Raw genomic sequence first — 21160 nt, forward strand, 5'->3', positions numbered from 1 at the left:
CGGGTGTGCGTGCTGTACTCCACAGACCCAGGGCTGTGTCATCTGTCCGTTTAAATCGGAAACTCACCCAGCTTTTACCTCAAAGGGCCCTTGATGTTTACACAGCCAACGGCCTGAGGTGAAATTGCTAGAGTTGTAGGTAATCACTTTTCGAGTGCCTTTAATATGTTTACACAGCTGGCGGGCTGCGGGGATCTCCTGCTGATTCGAGTACTTGAATCCTAGAAAGCTTACCCAGCTGACAGCCGGATTGCCTCTGCGTGGGGGTGATTGCTTGTCTCGATGCTTGCGGTTTATAATGATTTGTCTAATGGTGCCTGTGGTTTATAATGATTTTTTTTCTCGATGCGTGTGGTTTATAATGATTTTTTTCTCGATGCTTGTGGTTTATAATGATTTTTTTTTCGATGCTTGCGGTTTATAATGATTTTTTTCTCGATGCTTGCGGTTTATAATGATTTTTTTTCTCGATGCGTGTGGTTTATAATGATTTTTTTTTTCGAAGCTTGTGGTTTATAATGATTTTTTCTCGATGCTTGCGGTTTATAATGATTTTTTTCTCGATGCCTGTGGTTTATAATGATTTTTTTCTCTCGATGCTTGCGGTTTATAATGATTTGTCTAATGGTGCCTGTGGTTTATAATGATTTTTTTCTCGATGCTTGTGGTTTATAATGATTTTTTTTTCGATGCTTGCGGTTTATAATGATTTGTCTACTGGTGCCTGTGGTTTATAAGGATTTTTTTTTTTTTTTTTTCTCGGTGCTTGCGGTTTATAATGATTATTTTTTTTTTCTCTCTCTTGGATAGATACAGATGCTACAGTTTGCGCGCATGTCCGTTCCCCGTACACGGGGGACTATCATTAATGTACGGCAATTCACACTGCTCACGGTGACAGGCCTATTTGAGGGTCATCTATTTCCGTAGGGTACGGGGCTCCAATAGGTGTGCTTATGGTTTCGTTTTTCCCCTACTTCTACCCAATACTATTCCTTCTCCCTCAATGTAGCGTCTGCTGTTCGAAGAATATAATAAACCCCTTCCGTCTTAGTTTTGCCCACCTACATTGGCAGCACTTTAACCTATACTGTACGCTGCAGTCAGGGGCCGAGAAGTACTGTATGCCCCGGGATCCAACTGCTGGTCACACCAGTAACTACTACCCTGCAATCGGAGGCTCTATGTGGGTTTTGACCGGGTTGCCACTGCCCGGCTCTGTCCTCAGCGGCACCTGGATGGAGGTTGCTGTCCGTTACTAACTGGAGGTTGTCCAGTGGCGGAAGACTCTCCTCGGGCACGGGTCAGCCTGGCACAGGTGCAATTGCGCTGTGCACTGGGAGGAGATTGCCTCCGACCACATGGCCTGCAGTACACACATCAGACGCCTGGACGGGCCTGCAGGCCGGTGAACCATTCTGGCTGGCAGGAAGGCCGGGGCACAGTACACTGTTCCAATGGGTTTCCGGTCGCTGGCGTATACCTGACTGCGGGCAGTATGCCCTTACACCTTCTCGTTTGTTGTACAAGGAAACACGAGACAAACCACACACCACCGTAGCGGATGGGCATTTGCACTTCTTTTCTTGGACAGCAGACGTGGCACCCTATGTGGTTTACTTTCCCCCTTCCGGCCCTCTTACGTTCGTTACTGTTTACATGGGTTGGTGTGGCCTCAGTAGAGGCCAAGGGAGGGAATGTTGGGGAGATTTCACTGCGGTGTTTAATGTAGGGCTAGGGAGGGTGACACTTCCAGCCCTGAAATGGTTAACAACAGCCAAGCGAGCTGCTGCAGGCGATTGCATGACTGCTGGAGCTTGTAAGGGATATGCATAATGTTAATTAAATCTTGGAGCCTGTAAATACCAGCCAGTATCAATTGCCCCATCGAAACTTGGGATTAATAAAGAAACTGATCGGAATCTGTAACTGTTAGACAAGTGTGAATTGCTCTATCGGAACCTGTAACTAGTGAGTGTGAATGGCTCTATTTAAGTCTAAAGTTGATAAGTGTAATTGACAATTTAGTTAAACTAAAAACTATTGAAAATGGCTAGCCTGTCAGACGCATAGTAATTCCTTGACACAATGGACTATTGAATACGGGATCGGAACCGCTCCCGGGGATGGCTGAGCCATTGTCAAGCACAGCAGGAGCTGGACAGGCACTTCGATGCGGCCAATAGGAGGACGGATCCCCAGCGCGCGCAGATGAATGGACCAATGGGGAAGGCGAACTGACCGGGGACTCCAGGCAGCGCGAAGTATAATTGTGTCAACTTTGAACGGGAAGGGAGAACGCCTTCTCCAACGAATGCATGCTTGTAGATTCGTTGTATCAGTTAAGATTCTGTGAATAAACTGCTGTCTGCGTCTAATCATAGTTGCCAGTGTGAGTCTCTCCTTCCAAAAGAACACGCAAAGACGGGACCCCGCAGGTCCGTCTTAACACAATGCTGCACTCGCTCCACACTGACCCTCTGACAATGCTGCACTCCCTCCACACTAACCCTCTGACAATGCTGCACTCCCTTCACACTGACTCTCTGACAATGCTGCACTCCCTCCACACTAATCCTCTGACAATGCTGCACTCACTCCACTCTGACCCTCTGACAATGCTGCACCCCCTCCATACTGACCCTCTGACAATGCTGCACTCCCTCCACACTGACCCTCTGACAATGCTGCACCCCCTCCATACTGACTCTCTGACAATGCTGCACTCCGTTCACACTGATCCTCTGACAATGCTGCACTAACCCCAAACTGACCCTCTGACAATGCAGCACTCCCTCCACACTGATCCTCTGACAATGCTGCACTCCCTCCATACTGACCCTCTGACAATGCTGCACTCCCTCCACACTAATCCTCTGACAATGCTGCACTCCCTCCACACTAATCCTCTGACAATTCTGCACTCCCTCCACACTGATACTCTGACAATGCTGCACTCCCTCCACACTGACCCTCTGACAATGCTGCACTCCCTCCACACTGACCCTCTGACAATGCTGCACTCCCTCCACACTGATAGTCTGACAATGCTGCACTCCCTCCACACTGATACTCTGACAATGCTGCACACCCTCCACACTGATCCTCTGACAATGCTGCACCACCTCCACACTGACCCTCGGACAATGCAGCACTCCCTCCACACTGATACTCTGACAATGCTGCACTCCCTCCATACTGACCCTCTGACAATGCTGCACTCCCTCCACACTGATCCTCTGACAATGCTGCACTCCCTCCACACTGATCCTCTGACAATGCTGCACTCCCTCCACACTGATCCTCTGACAATGCTGCACTCCCTCCACACTGATCCTCTGACAATGCTGCACTCCCTCCACACTGATCCTCTGACAATGCTGTACTCCCTCAACACTGACCCTCTGACCATGCTGCTCTCCCTCCACACTGACCCTCTGACATTGCAGCACTCCCTCCACACTGACCCTCTGACAATGCTGCACTCCCTCCACACTGACCCTCTGACAATGCTGCACTCCCTCCACATTGACCCTCTGACAATGCTGCACTCCCTCCACACTGATCCTCTGACAATACTGCACTCCCTCCACACTGATCCTCTGACAATGCTGCACTCCCTCCACACTGATCCTCTGACAATGCTGCGCCCCCTCCACACTGATCCTCTGACAATGCTGCACTCCCTCCACACTGATCCTCTGACAATGCTGCACTCCCTCCACACTGATCCTCTGACAATGCTGCACTCCCTCTATACTGACCCTCTGACAATGCTGTACTCCCTCCACACTGACCCTCTGACAATGCTGCACTCCCTCCACACTGACTCTCTGACAATGCTGCACTCCCTCCACACTGCCCGTCTGACAATGCTGCACTCCCTCCACACTGACCCTCTGACAATGCTGCACTCCCTCCACACTGACCCTCTGACAACGCTGCACTCCCTCCACACTGATCCTCTGATAGTGATGCGCCCCCTCAGTACTGACTCTCTGGAAGAGTGGAATTGGCCCTATACTGACCCTCCGACATTGTGGTCCAATCTCAGTATAAAACCTCCGACAGTACAGCACTCCATCACAAATGACACTCTGACAGTACAGCACTGCCTCTGTACTGACTCATTGACGGTGTAGCACTCCCTCAGCACTGACCCATTGACAGTGTATCACTCCCTCAGTACTGACCCTCTGCCTCGGTCCTGCACCTCTGACAGTCCAGCAGTGCGTCAGTACTGTCTATCTGACAGTGTAGCCCTCTCTCTGTACTAACCCTCTGACAGTGCAGCACTCCCTCAGTACTGACCCGCTGACAGTTCAGCACCCACTCGGTACTGACTCGCTGACAGTGCAGCACCCGCTCGGTACTGACCCTCTGACAGTGCAGCACTCCCTCAATACTGACCATCTGACTGTGCGGAATGCCCTCAGTACTGACCCGCTGACAGTTCAGCACCCGCTCGGTACTGACTCTCTGACAGTGCAGCACTCTCTCAATACTGACCATCTGACTGTGCGGAACGCCCTCAGTACTGACCCGCTGATAGTTCAGCACCCGCTCGGTACTGACTCTCTGACAGTGCAGCACTCCCTCAGTACTGACCCTCTGACAATGCAGCACTCTCTCTGTCCCGACTCTCTGAAATAGCACTCACTTGGAACTGACAGTCTCACTGTGTAGCGCTCCCTCAGTACTGACCTTTTGATAGTACATGCTCCCTCAGTTCCTATCTTTGAGGAGAAAGTGAGGTCTGCAGATGCTGGAGATCAGAGATGGAAATGTGTTGCTGGAAAAGCGCAGCAGGTCAGGCAGCATCCAGGGAACAGGAGAATCGACGTTTCGGGCATTAGCCCGTCTTCAGGACTAGCCCTTTCCTGAAGAAGGGCTAATGCCCGAAACGTCGATTCTCCTGTTCCCTAGATGTTGCCTGACGTGCTGCGCTTTTCCAGCAACACATTTCCATCTCCCTCAGTTCCTACCCTATGACAGTGTAGTGCTCGTTCAGTACTGACCCTCTGATGGTGCAGTGCTCTCAGACTACAGAGCTTCAGACAGTGCGGCATTCCTTCTGGACTGAACCTCTGACAGTGAGGTGCTCCCTCACTACTGACTGTCCGACAGTGCGGTGATCCCTCAGTGCTCACCCTCTGGCAATGCAGCAGCCCCTCAGTACTGACCCTCTGACAGCGCAGTGATCCCTCAGTGCTGACCCTCTGACAGTGCGGCAATCACTCAGTACTGACGCTCACACAGTGCAGAACTTCCTCAGTACTGACCATCTGACACTGTGGCAGAGCCCCATACCGACCGTGTGACAGTGCGGTACACCCTCAGTACTGACCCTCTGACAGTGCAGCTCTTTGACTGAGCAGCGCACCTTTAGTTCTGAAATTCTTACAGTGCAGCGCTCCCTCAGTACTTACTCTTTGAGAGTGCAGCACTCCCTCACTACTGACACTCTGACAGTGCAGCACTCTCTCAGTAATGACCCTCCGACAGTGCAGCACTCCCTCAGTACTGACCCTCTGACAGTGCAGCACTCCCTGAGTACTGACCCTCTGACAGTGCAGTACTCCCTCAGTACTGACCCTCTGACAGTGCAGCACTCCCTCAGTACTGACCATCTGACAGTGCAGTACTCCCTCAGTACTGACCCTCTGACAGTGCAGCACTCCCTCAGTACTGACCCTCTGACAGTGTGACACCCCCTCAGTAATGACCCTCTGACAGTGCAGCACTCCCTCAGTACTGACCCTCTGACAGTGCAGCACTTCCTCAGTACTGAGCCTCTGACAGTGCAGCACTCCCTCAGTACTGACCCTCTTTTCTTCTATTTCATAGAGTCTTGTGGAAATTTGGAGACATTGGGTCTGCAGATTCTGAGGAAGCCTGAGAGAGACTCACAAACCAAACCCTGTCTGAAAGTCTCTGTTATCGACTATTCAGAGGCACTGAGTCACAGAGGTGCACAGCTTGGAACCAGCCCCTCCTGTCCAACTCGTCCATACCCACCTGATATTCTCATCTCATTTCATTCCATTAGCTAGCACTTGGCTGATGTCCCTCTAAACCCTTCCTGTTCACATACTCATCCTGATGCCTTTTAAATGTCACAATTGTACCAGCCCCATCACTTCCTCTGGCAGCTACCTGCATGCCCTTGAATAAGTGCTCAAACATTCACACTGTCGATACATACTCTAATAAACACCAACCTACAAAAGACTATCATTGTCATTTTCAATCCACCCTTAGCTCCTTCATTCCGCTGATTTCAACACAGGGAAAGAAACAGAGTTAGTGACCATCCACCGTGACCCTGTTATAAAACTTATTTTCACATGTGGCTTGTATGTGATTCCCATACCCTCTAAGAGTTGTCTGGAAGGTCGGGGTGAGCTGTACTCTCCTGCTGCAGTCCTTGGGTGTCCCACAGTGATGTTAGGGAGGGAGCTCCAGGACTTTGACCTGAACCATGTAAAGAGCTCTCTTACTGGAGTGCCCTTTTAAAGTTGGGAAGTTATTATAGACCAGGAGGACCCGAGAGCTGCTGTCTTGTCAGAGAGAGAGGCCTGGTGGGTCACACACCTCAGGTGAGGGGCGATGTTGAGAAGCTGCGGGCTTCATGGTAATTTCAGACATGATAGATTTTGAGCCAACAATGTTGGCATCACGAACCTGTTAGCTGTGGTAACTGACCCCCCTTTGTAGCAGAGGGATTCAATCCCTTTAATAGAGCAAGCTTGAGAATTCAACACTAAAATCAATCTGTACGGACGAGCTGGAGACCTGAACCATCAATACAGAGATTGCTGAAGAAACTCAGTATGTCCGGCAGCATCCCTGAAGGGAGAGGGAGAAAGAGACAGAGAGAGAGTTTACCTTTCAATCCAGTGATTTCTACGGGAAAGTTCCTTCAGAACAGACCGTTTTGAGGAAGGGTCACTTGAAATGCGAATTGTTCCTCTCTCTCTTCACAGTTGCTACCTGCTGAATTCTGCTGAATTTCCCCAGCCATCTGTTTGATTGAGAATTTGACCTGATCCAAGCGTCACTGAGTAAGTCAGTCTGTGTTCAATGCCCTAAGGCTGCTTCTGCTGAAAGTTGACAAACAGGTTTCAGGCTTTGTAAGGTATTGTATTCGGAGGGCGGGGTACATGGGAGAACAGATACAGAACACAGGCACTTCACAAAGATCCTTCTCAATGTAACTTTGTGATGTTCATTCAGAAGGAACAGCTCAGACCTAACATTTCAGTTTATCAGCCAAGGGGAGTATATATGTTATTGCAAAGACTTCTTGTAAAGACTGAACAGAACAGAACTTTAGTGACTATGTTTGTACGTAAAGTTTTTTGTGAATAAAGTATCTTTTTGAAATTGATATAAATATTTTTTCGAGGGGGACCAAGCATCTTGAGCTTGTGGAGGCATTGCCCTTGTCCCTAATCTTTCTTAAATAAACGCTAGACAAGTTCGATACTCCCCGGGTATAGACATCAAACGGTCATCAACGGGGAGTAGATGGTGGGATGGTCACGGGGGCTCAGTGTTGCCTCACCCCACCCGGGTTCGATTCCAGCCTCGGGCGACTGTCTGTGTGCAGTTGGCACATTCTCCCCGTGTCAGCCTCCGGGTGCTCCAGTTCCCACCCACTGTCCAAAGATGTGCAGGCTGGGTGGGTTAATCAGAGGAAATGAAGGGATCCAGAGATGGTGGGAGGCCGGGAGGATGGGCTGTTCTGCCGAGGGTGAGTGTGAACCTGATAGGCCGAATGACCTGCTTCCACATCTTAGGGATTGTATGATCAATCCAAGACTCAAATACTGTTCTGGGCCCTGGGCTCCAATCTTGGAGGTGCCTGTGGGTCATCACAGTGAGAACAGGTTTGGGGATGAACACGGTCCAAGGGGGCAACAGGTTTGCTTTCTGAGGTGTTGAGGGCATGAATGTTCTGTCGAGGTGCTTTGGGGATAAACATACTGAGGGAATGGTTTCTAAGGTATTGAGGGAGCACTATCTGTCAGTACAGGGTGCAGATGGTCGAAAGGCACAGATACACTTCATAGAACATAGAACATAGGACATCGAACAGTACAGCACAGAACAGGCCCTTCAGCCACGATGTTGTGCCGACCATCGATCCTCATGTAAGGTAAACCTAATGTATGAACACTCAAATTTCTGTGACTATATGCATGTCCAGCAGGCACTTAAATATCCCCAATGACATCGCTTCCACAACTGCTGCTTGCAACGCATTCCATGCTCTCGCAACACTCTGCTTAAAGAACCCGCCTCTGACATCCCCTCTATATTTTCCTCCAAACAGCTTAAAACTATGACCTCTCGTGTTAGCAATTTCTGCCCTGGGAAAAAAGTGTCTGGCTATCAACTCTATCCATGCCTCTCATTATCTTGTATACCTCAATTAGGTCCCCTGTCTTCCTTCTTTTTTCCACTGAAAGAAGTCCGAGCTCAGTCAATCTCTCTTTGTTAGATAAGCCCTCCATTCCAGGCAGCATTCTGGTAAACCTCCTCTGAACCCTCTCCAAAGCATCCACATCTTTCCTATAATAGGGCGACCAGAACTGGACACAGTATTCCAAGTGCGTTCTAACCAAAGTTTTATAGAGCTGCATCAAGATCTCACGGCTCTTAAACACAATCCCCCTGTTGATGAAAGCCAAAACACCATATGCTTTCTGAACAACCCTGTCCACTTGGGTAGCCATTTTAAGGGATCTATGTACCTGCACACCAAGATCCCTCTGTTCCTCCACACTGCCAAGAAGCCTGTCTTTAATCCTGTACTCAGTTTTCAAATTTGACCTTCCAAAATGCATCACCTCCATTTATTCAGGTTGAACTCCATCTGCCACCTCTCAGCCCATCTCTGCATCCTGTCAATGTCCCGCTGCAGCCTACAATAACCCTCTATACTGTCAACGACACCTCCAACCTTTGTGTCGTCTGCAAACTTGCTGACCCCTCCTTCAATCCCCTCATCCAAGTCATTAAAAAAAATTACAAACAGTAGAGGCCCAAGGACAGATCTCTGTGGAACACCAGTCACCACTGACTTCCAGGCAGAATATTTTCCTTCTACTACCACTCGCTGTCTTCTGTAGGCCAGCCAATTCTGTATCCAGACAGCTAAGTTCCTCTGTATCCCATTCCTCCTGACCTTCTGAATGAACCTACCATGGGGAACCTTATCAAATGCGTTACTGAAGTCCATATACACCACATCCACAGTTCGACCCTCATCAACTTGCCTAGTAACATCCTCAAAGAACTCAGTAAGGTTTGTGAGGCATGACCTGCCCCTCACAAATCCGTGTTGATTGCATTAAATCAAGCCATGCTCTTCCAGATGCTCATAAATCCTATCCCTTAGAATCCTTTCTAACTCCTTACAGACGACAGACGTGAGAGTGTCGGGTCTGTAATTGCCGGGGATTTCCCTATTTCCTTTCTTGAAGAGAGGAATTATATTTGCATCCCTCCAGTCCTCAGGTACGACTCCAATGGAGAGCGAGGATGTAAGGATCTTCGCAAGCAGCGAAGCAATCACATTTCCCAAAGCAGCCGAGGACAAATCTGGTCTGGCCCTGGCGACTTGTCAATCTTAATGTTTGTCAAAATGTTCAGCACATCAGCTTCCTCTATCCCTATCTGTCCCAGCATGCTTACCTGCTCCTCAATGGTTTCATTCACTACAAGGTCCTTTTCTTTAGTAACGTCAGAAGGGAAAAACTCATTTAGGGGGTTCCCCTGCCTCCTCAAACTCTACACACAAGTTCCCCATGCTACCCCTGAGCGGCCCTACTCTTTCTTTGATCATTGTCTTACTCCTCACATCCGTGTAAAATGTCTTTGGATTCTCCCTAATCCTTCCTGTCAAGCCTTTTTCCTGCCCCCTCCTGGCTCTCCTCAGGCCATTTTTGAACTCTTTCCTCGCCTGCCTGTAATCCTCTAGAGGAGAAAGTGAGGTCTGCAGATGCTGGAGATCAGAGATGGAAATGTGTTGCTGGAAAAGCGCAGCAGGTCAGGCAGCATCCAGGGAACAGGAGAATCGACGTTTCGGGCATTAGCCCGTCTTCAGGACTAGCCCTTTCCTGAAGAAGGGCTAATGCCCGAAACGTCGATTCTCCTGTTCCCTAGATGCTGCCTGACCTGCTGCGCTTTTCCAGCAACACATTTCCATCTGTAATCCTCTAGAGCTGAGCAAGACCCTTCCTTCCACCACCTTACGTAAGCTACCTTCTTTCTTTCGAAAAGAAGCTCCTCCGCTCTCGACATCCAAGGTTCCTTTATCTTGCCCCTTCTTGCCTGTCTCAGAGGGACATATCTATGCATCACTCGCAACAACTGTTCCTTAAACCGTCTCCACATGTCCATAGTGCCCTTTCCATGGAATAATTGCTCCCAGTCCATGGTTCTCAACTCACGTCTGATAGTATCATAGTTTCCTTTTCCCCAATTAAATATCCTCCCATTGTGCCAGCTTCTCTCCTTCTCCATGGCTATATAGAATGTGAGGCAGTTGTGGTCATTATCACCAAAATGCTCTCCCACCGCAAGATCTGACACCTGCCCTGGCTCATTGCCGAGCACCAAAATCAAAATGGCCTCTCCCCTCGTCGGCCGCTTCAATGTGCTGAGTTAGGAAACCCTCATGAAGCACCTTACAAAAATAGCTCCTTCCAAACCATCTGCTCGAAGGAGGTTTCCAATCAATATTGGGAAAGGTAAAGTCACCCATTACAACAACCCTATTACATTCACTCTTTACCAAAATCTGCTGACCTATGCTTTCTTCAATCTCCCTGCTGCTGTTGGGGGGGGGGGGGGGGGTCTGTAGTAAACCCCTAATGAGGTGACTGCTCCCTTACTGATCCTAATTTCCACCCATACTGACTCAGTAGGCAGACCCTCCTCGACAATGGTAACTTCTGTAGCTGTGCTACCCTCTCTGATTTCCTTTCTGAATTCATTGCATGTGGTGTCCCTCAAGGGTTGGCCAGCACTGCCCAAGTCCCTCTCCCCATCATCCCTCTCCATTACTCCACTGTTACTCAGTTATCAAACTGCTTACCACGCTCCCACTACTCATTTAGCTGCAGTTTTCTCCAGTGAAACATTGTAATGGTTAGAACCATTGCCTTCAGTTGCTATTACAAATTCCTTTCCCTTACTGCTGAGCCGCTCCCTCCCACTGGGAAATATCTGAGGTACACTACATTCTTTACAGTATTGCTGTTATATCTGACCCCAAGGTGACCTTCTGATCAGACATCCACACAATCACAAACACCAGGAATTCCATTCTGTTAAACATTCCTTGTCTCCCCCTCACCCCAGCTCCATTGTTACTGAAACCCCTTACCTGTGTCGGTGTTGCCTTAAACTTGACGAATCTGAAGCCGAACCCTTGATTCCGTGACTGACCCAGAATCTGCTGCTTTTTGTGTTTCCTGCACAATTACCCCCTGGTCCCTTTGTGGTGCAGCTTTCTACAGTTTCCACCATTTAAATAGCACTGTGTTCTTTTATTATCGCCTCCAAAATGACCAACTTCCCATTTTCCCAAATTATACTCCATCTGAAAACTTGTTGCCCCCTTCTCCTGTGCATCTCTCTCACTTCACAATCCTCTTAGACCTTTACAGTTATGCCTTTTCTGACAGATATCCCCACCCCCCAATTCTTCTAACCGTTTACTGGGAATCCTGGGCAGTGGGAAGCGTGCAGTGTTGCTCTGTTTTCCGTGAGACTCTATGGGATGACTAGGAGGAGCTTGCTGCCCATTGGTCAGAATGGAGACAACTTGCCCATCGAGCTGCATGAGCCTTTCACTCCCCCATGTCTTATTGATGAGGCACAGCGGCAACACGGAAGGAAAGAAAAGGAAGGAAATCCTGCTCTCCACATCTCACTGACTTTTGGATCATTCTGTCCCATCTATGAAAGATCTGCCCTGTTCAGTCACATGAAGTCCCAAGGTGGAAACTCCTAAAAACCCACATAGATTTCCCCCTGAACTGACTGCTGACCTCCACAAGGGGTAATGTGTCCAGTCATCCTGGGCCGGGAGGAGGGGATGGTGTGAGATTCTAACCTGAACTGACAGTGATGGATTTTATAAACTTGTATTACAGGATACTACAGGTGGACATTCAGATGGTAATCTCAGTAACTGTAACGCCAAACTCTTACTCAATTCATCAGGACCAGGATATTCACATTGTGCGTGAGTATTGTGTTCCAGCTCAATCCCACTTACTGCATAAAAGTTCTCCTTTCAATCATCCCATTCTCTCAATGGTTCTCCCCACACCTTCAATGTGTCCTGTAATCCTTGTATAATGAGCTGATGGGTGTCAGGTTTACTATTATAACGGGTAACGTTTGTAAACCCCTCTGTCACAGCTCCCCAAATTTCCTTTGCTACAAAGAGAGCAATCTCAGTTTCTCCAAACCCCTGATTCCCCAATGTCCGTTTGCTCTCTACAAGGAACACATCAGAGTTGTGTTGGAACAGTGTCCACTCACCTACATCAGTGCAGCTCCCAGCAATGTTAAAGAACATGAACATCCTCCAGGACAAAGCACTGTGCCTGAGTGGTGTCCCATCCACCACCTTCAGCATTCCCTCTCCCCACCCCCGAGGTACAGTGTCATCACTGTGTAGAGGCAAAGTCAGTAATGTCCTACCAGACCATAGGGCTGCTCTCTCATTAGGGAGAGATGACTGGTGGTGGTTTAACCTGAAGGTTACCACAGCCCAGGCAAGGGGAGAAGTTGGGAAGGAAAGTCCATCTATTGCAGATCGATATTATCTACCCAATGTATCAGCAACAACTATATCAGACCAATGAATAATGTAAAAGAATATCCAAAACATGCTGCTACAATCCCCCATTCCTTGAACCATCCTGGTAAATACCCTGTGCCCCCTCTCAGGGACCCTGCCATCCTTCCCAATGTGTGGGCGATCTCTGGTTTGCACAGACCCAGCTGCTCTGTGTTCCTGTGGGTGATGCCATCATCGAGCACCAGTTGCACTAAACCTCACTGTCTGGGAGGGTGGGAGACACAGAATTCCCAACAGCATTTAAGGCATATTTAGGTGCACACTTGTGATACCAAGACAGATGGTGCCAATGACTGTGTATTGGAAAATGGATCAGGATGGTTTGGTGATAGTTTTCTTTACTGGCACAGACTCAATGGCCCACAGAGCCTTTTTCTGTGCTGTAAACCTCAAGACACTTAATATAGGAATATGACCGGACACCTTTGAAACCAAGTCAGAAAAAATGATAGTAGAATAGATGACACATGATTGGTCAATGTGTTTGGGAGGAAAGTGAGATGGAGCGGTTTAGGAGGAAATTCTGGAGCTCGATGCAGGAATCTGAAAGGGCCGTCATCAAGTGAGAAATAAAAATGGGATATCCTCAAGGCTGGAATCAAAGAAAGGCACATATAGCACAACTTTCAGCGACTGGAGGGGATTAGAGTTAGGGAGGTGTCTGAGGCTGGAGAGGAATTATTAGAGATAAGGAAGATGTTCGCCGAGCTGGAAATTTGTCTTGCAGACGTTTCGTCCCCTGTCTAGGTGACATCCTCAATGCTTGGGAGCCTCCTGTGAAGCGCTTCTGTGATTTTTCCTCCTGCATTTATAGTGGCCTGTCTCTGCCGCTTCCGGTTGTCAGTTCCTGAACCAATATAAATGTCGGAGGAAACATCCCAGAAGGGCTTCACAGGAAGCTCCCAAGCCCTGAGGATGTCACCTAGACAGGGGACAAAACATCTGCAAGACAAATTCCCAGCTCGGCGAACAGAACCACAACAACGAGCACCCGAGCTACAAATCTTCTCACAAACTTGGAAGATAAGGAAGAGTTGTGAGGCTGGGTGAGGTGACAGAGATAGGGAGAGATGTGAAGAGGGAGGAATGCAGAGATAGCAAGAATTAGAGTCGTAATGTTATGTAGCATGGAAACAGACCCTGTGATCCAATCAATCCATGTCAAACATAATTCCAAACTGAGGTAATCTCACCTGCCTCCCCTTGGTCCACATGGATCCAAACATTTCCTATTCGGTACCTGTCCAAATAGGTTTCCCGTAGAATCACTGTGGTGTGGAAACTGGCCATTTAGAGTCAGAGTCATTGAGATGTACAACATGGAAACAGACCCTTCCATCCAACCCATCCATGCTGACCAGATATCCTAAGCTGAAAATCTGTTGCTGGAAAAGCGCAGCAGGTCAGGCAGCATTCAGGGAACAGGAGAATCGACGTTTTGGGCATAAGCCCTTCTTCGGGCTTATGCCCGAAACGTCGATTCTCCTGTTCCCTGGATGCTGCCTGACCTGCTGCGCTTTTCCAGCAACACATTTTCAGCTCTGATCTGCAGCATCTGCAGACCTTACTTTCTCCTCCGACCAGATATCCTAACCCAATCTAGTCCCACCTGCCAGCACCCGGCCCATATCCCTCCAAATCCTGGAAGACTGGTGCCATTATTTGAGAAAGGCGGTAAGGAAAAGTCAGCAAACTATAAACCGGTGAGCCTGTAGTCAGTAGAAGGCAAGTTGTTGGAAGGGCTTATAAGGGGTAGGATGTACATGTAATTGGAAAGACAAGAATGATTAGGGATAGTCAGCATGAAATTGTGCACGGAAATCACTAACTTGCATTTCAGAAAGACGTTCAGCAAGGGTCCACATAACAGACGGGTTAGCAAGTCCATCATCGTAGAATAAAAGGAGATGGGGAGATTTGGATACAAAATTGGCTGGAAGGTCATAGAGTCAAAGAGACATACAAAACAGAAACAGACCCTTCGGGCCAACCCGTCCATGCTGACCACGTATCCCAACCCATTCTAGCCCCACCTGCCAGCATCTGGTCCATATCCCTCTAAACCTTTCCTATTCATGTTCCCACCGACAGAGGAATCTCAATTATGTGAACGAGTTGTGTGGGTACTAATTCATTTGGATAATCAATGATTCGGTGAATCGATTAAATGCCTTTCCTCTGGGGCTCGGAGTTTTCAAAGTCTGCTCCCCATTCAGGAGACTGCAACAGCACACAGCACGGATGCCCACCCACACACGGCCCCCAGCCTGACCTCTACCGCCGTGCAACACCACTCCCAGCCTGACCCTCACTGTCTCCCACACACCGCCCCCAGCCTGACCCTCACTGCCGCCCACATACCACCACCAGCCTGACCCTCATTGCTGTCCAATACCGCCCCCAGCTTGACCCTCACTGCCGCCCACACACCAATCCCAGCCTGACCCTCATCGTCGTCCAACACCACTCCCAGGCTGACACTCACTGCTAACCACATTCCGCCTCCAGCCTGACCCTTACTGCCACCCACACATTGCCCCACAGCCTGACACTCACCGCCGTCCACTCACCACCCCCAGCCTGACCCTCACTGCTGCTGATACAGCACCCCCAGCCTGACCCTCAGCATTGTCGAACACCGCTCCCAGCATGAACCTCAACGCTGCCCACACATTGTCCCACAGCCTGACACTCACCACCGTCCAATCACCGTCCTCAGCCTGACCCTCACCATCATCCAACACCGCTCCCAGCCTGACCCTCAATGCTGCCCACAAATTGTGCCACACCCTGACACTCACCGCCCCCCCGCCTAACCATCACCAGCATCCGCACACCACTCCAGTCTCACTCTCACCGGAATCCACATTGCCCCCAGCCTGACCCTCACCGCCGTCCACACACCGCCCCCAACCTGAACCTCTCTGCCGTCCACACATCGTCCCCAACCTGACCTTCACCGGCATCCACACACCACCCCCAGCCTGACCCTCACAGCCATCCACACACCGACCCAGCCTGACCCTTACCACCGTCCACTGTCTGCATACCACCCCAGTCTGACTCTCACCAGAATCCACACTGCCCCCAGCCTCACCCTCACTGCCATCCACACACCGACCCAGCCTGACCCTTACTGCCATCCACACACCGACCCAGACTGACTCTCACCACCTTCCAAAGACCGCCCCCAGGCTGGCCCTCACTGATGCCCACACACCGCACTCAGCCTGACCCTTATGCTACCCACAAACCACCCCATCCTGACCCTAAGCGCCATCCACTCACTGCCAACAACCTGACCCTCACCACCATCCACACACTGCCCTCAGCCTGACTCTCAGCACCGTCAACACCGCCCCAACCTGACAGTCACCACCCTCCACACACTAGCCACAGCCTGACCCTCACCACCGTCCACACCCTGCCCCCAGCCTGACACTCACCACCGCTGACACTCCACCCCCAGTCTGAACCTCACTGCCATCCACACACCACCGCAGCCTGTCCCTCACTGCCGTGCACACACCGCCCCCAGCCTGACCCTTACCACCGTCCACACCCGCCCCCGGCCCGACCCTCACCACCGTCCACACACCGCCCCCAGCCTGACCCTCACCACCATCCACACGCTACCCCCAGCCTGACCCTTATCGCCCTCGACTCACTGCCCCCAGCTGGACCCTCACCGCCCCCAGCCTGACCTTACCGCCCCAAGCCTGACCTTACTGCCCCCAGCCTGTTCCTCACCGCCGTCCACCATTGCCCCCAGCCTGACCCTCACCGCCGTTCAACACCACCCCCAGCCTGACCCTCACTGCCGCCCACACACCGCCCCCAGCCTGACCCTCACCGCCGTCCAACACTGCCCCTAGCCTGACCCTCAGCACCGTCCACACACAGCCCCCAGCCATGCCCTCACTGACGCCCACACACCGCCTCCGTCCTGACCCTCACTGCTGTCCAACACCACCCCCAGCCTGACCCTCACTGCCGCCCACACACCGCCCCCAGCCTGACCCTCACCGCCGTCCAACACCGCCCCCGCCTGACCCTCACTGCCACCCACACACCGCCCCCAGCCTGACCCTCACCGCCGTCCACTCACCGCCCCTAGCCTGACCCTCAGCACCGTCCACACACAGCCCCCAAGCATGCCCTCACTGACGCCCACACACCGCCCCCGTCCTGACCCTCACTGCTGTCCAACACTGCCCTAAGCCTGGCCCTCACTGCTGCCCACATACCACCCCCAGCCTGGCCCTCACTGCTGCCCTCATACCACCCCCAGACTGACCCTCAATGCCATTCACACACCGCTCCCAGCCTCACCCTCAGTACCATCCACACACTGCCCCCAGGCTGACCCTCACTGCCACCCACACACCACCCCCAGACTGACCCTGAATGTCATTCACACACCGCCCCCAGCCTGACCCTCACTGCCGCCCACACACCGCGCCCAAACTACCCTCACTATCGGCCACACACCGCCCCCAGCCAGACCCTCACTGCTCTGCCACACACCACCCTACAGCCTGACCCTCACCGCCCCGGACGCACTGCCCCCAGCCGGACCCTAACGCACCCAGCCTGACCTTACCGCCCCAGCCTGACCCTCACCACTGTCCAACATTGCCACCAACCTGTCCCTCACCACCATTCAACACCACCCCAGCCTGACCCCCACTACCGCCCACACACCACCCCCAGCCCGACCCTCAGCGCCATCCACATACCGCCACCAGCCTGATCCTCAGCACCATCCACACTCCGCCCCCAGCCTGGTCCTCACTGCCGCCCACACACCGCCCTCAACTTGACCCTCAGCGCCGTCTACACACAGCCCCTAGCTTGACCCTCACCACAGTCTACACACTACCCCAAGCATTACCATCGCTGCCATCCACACACCACCCCTAGACTGACCCTCAGTGCCATCCACACACCGCCCCCAGTCTGACCCTCGCTGCCCCCCACACACGGTCCTCAGTCTGACCCTCACCACCACGCAAATACTGTCTCCAGTCTGATCCTTTCTGCCATCCACACATCACCCCCAGCCTGACCCTCGCCGCCTTCTGCAAACCATGCCCAGCCTGACCCTCACAGGGTCCCTCACAGGGACAGCGGTCAGGGTCAGGCTAGGGGCCATAAGTTCAGGCTGGGTGCGGTGAGGGTCCGGTTGGGGGCAGTGCGTCTGGGGTGGTGAGGATCAGGCTGGGGGCGGTAAGGTCAGGCTTGGGGCGGTAAGGTCAGGCTGGGTGCAGTGAGGGTCCGGCTGGGGGCAGTGCGTCCGGGGTGGTGAGGGTCAGGCTAGGGGGTGGGGTGAGGCGGAGCAGTGAGGTTCTGGCTGGGGGTGGTGTGTGGACGGTGGTGAGGGTTAGTTTGGGGGTGGTATGTGGGCGGCAGAGAGGGCCAGTCTGGGGGCGGTGTGTGGTTCGCGGTGAGGATCAGGCTTGGATGGTGCTGAATGGCGGCGAGGGTTAGGCTGGTGGCAATGTTGGACAGTGGCGAGGGTCAGGCTGGGGGCGGTAAGTTCAGGCTGGGGGCGGTAAGGTCAGGCTGGGTGCGGTGAGGGTCCGGCTGGGGGCAGTGCGTCCGGGGCGGTGAGGGTCAGGCTGTGGGGTGGTGTGTGGCGGAGCAGTGAGGGTCTGGCTGGGAACGGTGTGTGGACGATGGTGAGGGTTAGTTTGGGGGCGGTGTGTGGGTGGCGGTGAGGGTCAAACTGGGGATGGTGTCTGGGCAGCAGTGAGGGGCAGGCTGGGGGCGGTGTGTGAATGGCATTGAGGGTCAGTCTGGGGGTGGTTTGTGGGTGGCAGTGAGGGTCAGCCTGGGGCAGTGTGCGGATGGCACTGAGGGTCAGGTTGGGGGCGGTGAGTGGACGGCGGTGAGTGTCAGGCTGTGGGGCAATGTGTGGGCGACATTGAGGGTCAGGTTGGGAGCGATGTTGGATGACGGTGAAGGTCAGGCTGGGGGTGGTGTGTGGGTGGCAGTGAGGTTCAGGCTGGGGGTGGTGTTGGACGGCGTTGTGGGTCAGGCTGGGGGTGGTGTGTTGGTGGCAGTGAGGGTCAGGCTGGGGTTTTGTTGAATGGTGGTGAGGGTCAGGCTGGGGGTGGTGTATGGGCGGCAGTGAGGGTCAGGCTGGGGGTAGTGTTGAACGGAGGTGAGGGTCAGGCTGGGGGCAATGTTGGACGGCGGTGAGGATCAGGATGGGGGCAGTGAGTCCGGGGCGGTGAGGGTCAGGCTGGGGGGTGGTGTGTGGACGGCAGTGAGGGTCTGGCTGGGGTCGCTGTTGGACATTGGTGAGGCTAAGGCTAAGGGCAGTGTGTGGATGGCAGTGAGGGCCAGCCTGGGGGCGGTCTTTGGAAGGTGGTGAGGGTCAGGCTGGGGTCGGTGTGTGGACGGTGGTGAGGGTCAGCCTGGGGGCGGCGTGTCGGCGGTGGTGAGTGTCAGGCTGCTGGCACTATGTGGACGGTGGTGCGGCTCAGGCTGGGGGCGGTGTGTGGACGGGGGTGAGTGTCAGGCTGGGGGCAGTGTGTGGATGGTGGTGAGAGTCAGGCTGTTGGCTGTGTGTGAGCGGCAGTGAGGGTCAGGCGGGGGGCAGTGTTGGACGGCAGTGAGAGACAGGATGGGGTGATTTGTGGGTAGCAGTAAGGGTCAGGTTGAGGGCGGTGTGTGGGCATCAGTGAGGGCCAGCCTGGGGGCGGTCGTTGGAAGGTGGTGAGGGTCAGGCTGGGGGCGGTGTATGGATGGCGCTGAGGGTCAGTCTTGGGGCATTGTATGGGCAGCAGTGAAGATCAGTCTGAGTCGGTGTGTGGATGGCAGTAAGGGTCAGGCTGGGTCGGTGTGTGGATGGCAGTGAGGGTGAGGCTTGGGGTGGTGTGTGGATGCCGGTGAAGGTCAGGCTGGGGGCGATGTGTGGACAGCAGTGAGGGTCAGGCTGGGGGCAGTCTGTGGACGGTGGTGAGTGTCAGGCTGGGGGCAGTGTGTGGACGACGCTGAGAGTCAGGCTGAGGGCAGTGTGTGGATGGTGGTGAGGGTCAGGCTGTGGGCGGTGTATGGATGGCGCTGAGGGTCAGTATTGGGGGCATTGTATGGGCGGCAGTGAAGATCAGTCTGGGGCGGTGTGTGGATGGCGCTGAGGGTCATTCTGGGGGCATTGTGTTGATGGCAGTAAGGGTCAGGCTCGGTCAGTGTGTGGATGGCAGTGAGGTTCAGGCTGGGGGTGGTGTGTGGATGCCGGTGAAGGCCAGGCTGGGGGTAGTGTGTGGATGCCGGTGAAGGCCAGGCTGGGGCGATGTGTGGATGGTGGAGAAGGTCGGGTTGGGGGCGGTGTGTGGACGGCGGTTAGGGTCAGGCTTGGGGCAGTGTGGATTCTGGTGAGAGTCAGACTGAGGTGGTGTGCAGATGGTGGTAAGGGTCAGGCTGGGTCAATGTGTGGATGGCAGTGAGGGTCAGGCTGGGTTGGTGTGTGGATGGCAGAGAAGGTCGGGTTGGGAGCGGTGTGTGGACGGCGGTTAGGGTCAGGCTGGGGGCAGTGTGGATTCTGACTGGGGTGGTGTGCAGACGGTGGTAAGGGTCAGGCTGGGCGTGGTGCGTAGATGCTGGTGATGGTTAGGATGAGGGCGGTGAGTGTCAGGCTGTGGGACAACGTGTGGGCAGCGTTGAGGGTCAGGCTGGGAGTAGTTTTTGACAATGCTGAGGGTCAGGCTGGGGGTGTTGTGTGAGCGGCAGTGAGGGTCAGGCGGGGGGGGTGAGTGGACGGTGGTGAGTGTCAGGCTGTGGGGCAATGTGTGGGTGGCAGTGAGGGTCAGGCTGGAGGCGGAATGTGGTTGGCAGTGAGTTTCAGCCTGGGAGCTGTGTTGGACCACGATGAGGGTCAGGCTGGGGTTGGTGTGTGGCCAGCAGTGAGGGTCAAGCTGGGGACGGTGTTGGACAGCGGTGAGGGTCAAGCTGGGGGCGGTATTAGACAGCGATGAGGGTCAGGCTGGTGTTGGTGTGTGGGCGGCAGTGAGGGTCAGGCTGGGGGCCGTGTGTGGGTGGGCATTCGTGCTGTGTGCTGTTGCAGTCTCCTGAATGGGGAGCAGATTTGAAAACTCCGAGCCCCAGAGGGGAGGCATTTAATCGCTTCACCGAATCATTGATTATCCGAATGAATTAGTGCCCACCCAACTCGTTCACATAATTGAGGTGCCTCTGTCGGTGGGAACATGATTTGGAAGGGTTTCGAGGGATATGGGCCAGGTGCTGGCAGGTGGGGCTAGAATGGGT

The sequence above is a fragment of the Chiloscyllium plagiosum genome, unplaced genomic scaffold (genome assembly GCF_037043375.1).
Source record: "Chiloscyllium plagiosum isolate Xiang-an unplaced genomic scaffold, Cpla_swu_hap1 HiC_scaffold_40, whole genome shotgun sequence".
NCBI lineage: Eukaryota > Metazoa > Chordata > Chondrichthyes > Orectolobiformes > Hemiscylliidae > Chiloscyllium > Chiloscyllium plagiosum.